We start from the raw sequence: 6,074 nt of genomic DNA on the forward strand, positions 1-6,074 counted from the left end.
ACTTATACTTAGAATAAGGGAAACTGTCAAAGTACTGCATGAATGTCACTGGTAATTTTGAAGAAACGGTGGGATTGAATAACGAAGTTAAGTGCCAAGAAACTTTGAGGAAATAATAAAAATAAAACTTGTAAATTATTGTATGATCTGATAAATTGAAGAAAGGAGAGACATATGAAAATATACATGGGCTCAAGATAAGATTAATGGTAGATATATTTATTGAGAATATTCCAAAACTTCTCGAAATGATGACTGGGAAATGGTTGAAATATAAATGTCAAAATGTATTACGGTGAGATATGGATATTATGTCATCATTATAGTTATAAGGACCAACTAATTATTTGGAAATATGTATGTGATTTATTTATATGCGAGCGTTCACTGTTATTTCGGCAAATGCAGGTCTGCTCCGTATCCCATGTTCCTTTAAGCATATAAAACCATAGCTAGAGGGAACGGGCGAGCCCCTGAGTTGTTACACCCAATCTCAACCGACTCTTATAAGCTGACAGTACTTTTTTTCACTCAACCTCCATCCTTAATTTACTGTTATAAAAAGAAAGAAGCCTCGGGGTGTGTGTTTGTGTGTGTGTGTGTGTGTGTGTTTTGAAAAGGGGATGGGTCAGGCTCTTGGAATTTTGTTGACTAATTTTCTCTGTGTTTGGTCTCGCTGTCTTACGGCACATCTTGAGTGCCTACTAGATGCCTAAGTCCGGTTTAAAGGTATTCATTATGTAGAATACTCTGCTGTTCTAAAATTACCTAACACATAACTCTTAACTTAGTTCCCTTTTCATTGTTACAGTTGTTAATGTACACCTTGACTGTGTGGATTACGTTTTAAACCTAAAATGATTAAAGGCTTGTATCAGCACTTGGTAGAAAATTGTTATTATGGCAAAGGTGTTTGCAATGCTGAAGGATACGCAGTAATTATGTTTTTTATCAGCATATAACATGTGTTTACTAGTGTTCTGCAATACCCCTATCTTTCCTTTTGAAAATCTAATGTGTTTGTTTCATTTTTAGTCACTCTTGTAATGAAGAGACTGCCCAACTTCCCAATTATGATTCATAACTGATTGCACAGACAAGAAGAAAAAAATCAGCTGAAGGATTTTGAAAACGAGCATACCTTCATAACTTGGTAATAGAGAGAAAAATTATCTTCAAGTATTTACGCTCTGGGAAAAAAAAATATCCTTGTAATTATTTCAGAGCTTCATAGCAAAGAATAAGCTTTGTTAAAGTCTTTTAAATTCATCGTTTATCAGTGTAATTTTCTTTATAATTGCCCAGTTAATTGCTTTGTTTTACAACCTTAGGCAGAGGACACAATAAAAAATTACAGTAAACTCCTGCAGGATGAAAGTGACCATGGAAGGGTAGTTAGGTTTCTACCTATGAGTCATCACCAGTGAAATATAATGTTCTAATGTAATACCAGGAATTTGAAAAAAGAAAAAAAATATTGTACACACTTGTAGTACACTAGAAAAATATATTTGGGAAACACGCTAAAATCCAGTATTGCTTAAGTATTAAATGTAGCTGTGAAACATATGAAGTACAAGATATGTTAGAATTAATTAGGTATGTTCGTTAATCACTCATGGCTGACCATCCACCTATACATTTAGCTTTGAATGTGGATTAGCAACTACTAGGGTAAAAAAAAACGACGTGAAGCTAGTAACCTTGCCTCTAAAAACTTGCTGAGAATTCGAAAGGCAGTAACCATTTTGTCTCACCCCTTCAAAATGAGTAGGTCTTTGTTTGTAGGTATAAGGTGCTTGAGGAAGAGGAAAGTCCAGGAGAAGTTGGTTAGAAGTGTAGAGATGATGTACAAAAGAATGAAGGCTAAAGTAATAACAGCTGTTGGAGAATCAGAAACCTTTGAAGTTAGAGTTGTGGGAGTTGCGATATGCAGATGATTTGGTGATTATCGCTAAAATGGAAGGAGACTTGCAGAGAAGGGTTGTAGTCTGGCAAGAGTCTTTGTAGAGGCGTGGCTTGAGTGTGAATGTGCATAAGACTGAAACTATGGTGAGCAGTATAGATGGTAGGGACAGGGTAGCCATACATGAAAGTAGAGGCTCAGTTATAAAACATGGAGAAAAATTTAGATACTTTGGAGTTACTAAGAGTCAGGAGGAAGAAGGGGGAGCTGAAGTTGAAAATAAGATAAAAGCAGCGGGGAGAGACGGGGGCCCGGTTAGAGGGAGGTAGCAAGAGTGGTATGTGATGATGAAATGCCAATCAAGGTAAAAGTCAAGATTTATAGTATGGTTATGAGACCAGTGTTAGTGTATTAATCGGAAACGTGTATGTGTGCGTATCACTATACTGTATATATATATATATATATATATATATATATATATATATATATATATATATATATGTATATATATATATATGTCTATATATATATATATATATATATATATATATATATATATATATATATATATATCTTCATGGGTCTTAATGGATACGTTATAGTCACTTCGATATCAACTCGAAGCTGATAGATTCAAATCCTGCTCGATACAGAGTGACAAACTGCCAAAAGATAATTCAGTAAAGAACAGGCTTTCAGATACTCGTTACATTGTACGAAAATTAGTCCTAGAACTGATAAAAAACCAAAGTAATTCCGTTATTTAATTCTGAATGAACAATTCATTTTGTAATCCAATTACGCAGTTTGAATAGGGTTTTACATATAGTGAAAATACAATTTGATTTCTCTATTGTCAATCCGGACACTTGTAATGCTGTTAACAATATTCATAAAAAAAATCCTTTGAATGATCCCCAACAGTAAAATGATATTCATGTTTAAAAACAGTACGTTTGAAACAATGCCTCCAAGAGCACAAACTGTGCATTGGTTCATTTTAAATGTCATAATTTTAAAACTTTAGCCTAAGTAGGTTACATTGCTGTTATAAAATAGTACTTCGTAAGAATCTGTATTTTCTCAAATAGGAAGTTGTTTATAAGACTGTTTTCGTGGTTATCTATTCGTAAAACCAACAACAAAATGTATGTCTTTTAACATTTTCGAAAATCAAAGATTAAGGAAATTTTATTGCATTCTCTTGCATAGAATATAAAATAAATGTTCATTTATTCAGCAGTTAAGAATTTTGGGGATTGCAAAATGAAAAGAACTATTTTATAAATATGTTCACAAAAATTTAGCTGCATCATTAAAGTAGAGCTTTTGAAATATTGATGAAAACATGAAATTAAATCTTTGTGATCAGAGTATAATTTGAAGTGAGACTATAGATTAGCTGTTTTATTTGTAAAGAAAACAAGTAATTTACTCTATTTTTCTGTGTATATTTACAGTATATTAACACAATGATCAGCAAAAATACCTTTCATCAAACGCCATTTTGCAGAAGGACCTACAGTAATAATCCTATTCTATGGATTTCTTCTAATTGTAATCTAACAGTTAAATATGTTTCTTAAAAAGGTCCATAAAAGGAACTAAGGAGATCAAATTAATCACTTTATTTCACCTAATACACATTGCCTCTCTTTTCGGTGGAAATTAAGAGAAATTGATAGAAGCAGTATATATATAAATGTAAAAGTTGGCTTTGCGTTGATCTAAAAAAAAGAAAAAGTGTTATTGGTTTGGGGAAAGATGGTTGAGATTTAATTTCCTCCAGGTTCGTTCTTGTTTGTATAATCTTGATGGAATTGGAGGTTGACGTCTTAACTTTTATAGGATGGTTTTCTGGCGGTCGTTCTTGCTGGATTATCCTCTTGATGATCGGATTCAGAAGTATTTTGTTCATTATTTTTTTGGCTTATGTAGTCTTACTGATTCCTGGGTTTATACTGGCTGATTCCAGAATGTTTCTCCTGTCCAAACGAGCAATCTTAAAAGGTAAAGATAATTTCACTTCTGGTAATCTGATGCTAAAATCTGAGATGAACGAAATACCAGAATTTTCAATGCCATTTGTGTTCAGATAATCTTTGAGATAGAAAATGGCCTGTTTTTTTACACATAAACTTTGTCCTTAAAACACCGGAATGATATCTGTTTAGGTCTGATAAACATTGATAAGGACGCTCCTTATGATTTGAGAATTCGGGGATTTTCTTTCATCCTAGTGACTTAGGGTATCAGATTAAACTGAAGTGAGTCCTCTTTGCTTTTTAATAGTATCTTTCCGTACAGTAGAAAAAATCTGTAATCGGCCATCTTGTTTGAAAACAATTCAATTATAATTTTACCGTCAAAATGTTATCAAGGGGATCTGCTGAGCTTACGTTATGTGGAATATTTTCATGTTAGGGATCCTAAGTTTGATCTAAAGGTCAGAATTGATCAGGCGTTGAGAGCTATTGTACAAGATTATATTTCTTGATTAATGTTTTTTTTTTTTAAATATCATTCCTTTTTAAGTACTTACAGCATACGCTAGAAATCGTTTTTTTTTTTTTTTTTTAGCAAGATATAATTGGAAGCCAGCGTGAACAGGGGCGTGAAAATTAATACTAATCTTAAAGTCACATTTGTTTTCTGTTGATGGTTATCTTGAAATTTTCAGAATTGTAGTTAATAAAATAGACAGTATTTTGTTTGTATGATTAGATGATTTGAAAATATTTAGCTATTTCAAATAATGTCCGCAGATATTTCCCGTATCAAAGTCAAAATGACTCTTGTACTATATTTTTATACACTAGAAGGCATACGGGTATCAACCATGTTAACCAGATTCTTGTTCACGATAATTTTTCACAAAAGCTCTTGATTTTTAGTGATTTAATTGATCCTTAAATATATTTTAGTATCGAATTTACTCTGGCTGGAACACAAACACAAGGGGAATTCTTTTTATAATAAATAATTTCTCCCGGCAAGAGTTTGAACCTTTGGCCCTAATGAAAATAAAGGTAAACGTTCGAATTGACCACTTATCTATAAAATCGAATGATTGAGTCAAACCATTTCCATATCTCGAGTCGGTGCAGATGATCTAACCTTTGCCGCTCAGAAGTAGCTTACTTGTCAAAAAAAGAATTACTCTTAGCATTTGTGGTCCTGAGACATAGCTAATTCGATACTAAATAGTATAAACATCGTATTTTGATTTATAAATACACATATATGTATGTAGCTATATATATGCATAATGTAAGTATATATATATATATATATATATATATATATATATATATATACATACACATATGTATACACACACATATATATATATATATATATATTTATATATATATATATATATATATATATATATATATATATATACAGTATATATATATATATATATATATATATATATATATATATATATATATATATATATATACATACACATACATACATACATACATACAGACAGACACACACACACCAGTGAACGCAAAAAATGACAGCTGAATATTTAGATAGATATGCGCACACAGATTCAACCCCTCTCACCCCCTCCCTTTTTCTTAACTACAACACGCTAATTTGGACAATTTGTGGGAATGTTGTTTTCTGATTGGTTACCCGTCAGCATGATAGGAAAGAAATGTACTTATATATATATATATATATATATATATATATATATATATATATATATATATATGTATATATATATATATATATACATATATATATATATATATATATATAAATATATATATATATATATATATATATATATGTATGTATATGTATATGTATGTATGTGTATGTATGTACATATGTTTATATCGCTCTCTATATATATTTATGTGTACATATATATATATATATATATATATATATATATATATATATATATATATATATATATAAATGTGTATGTGCGTACATGTATATAATTCTTAAGATACCTAATAAGATTAAGTGATATGCGCTTAACTATTTGATTCCCAAATATCTTTTTAAATACCATTCAGTGGAAACCCCGAACCATATTTGCAGAGGAAAATGGAGATATGCTCCCTCCAAGCCAGGATTCAAATTTGTGTTAAGAGGGATAAGGGCTGTGCTCAATGTTTGCTTTTATTCCATA

This window comes from Palaemon carinicauda, chromosome 40 (assembly GCF_036898095.1).
Source record: "Palaemon carinicauda isolate YSFRI2023 chromosome 40, ASM3689809v2, whole genome shotgun sequence".
NCBI classification, from domain to species: domain Eukaryota; kingdom Metazoa; phylum Arthropoda; class Malacostraca; order Decapoda; family Palaemonidae; genus Palaemon; species Palaemon carinicauda.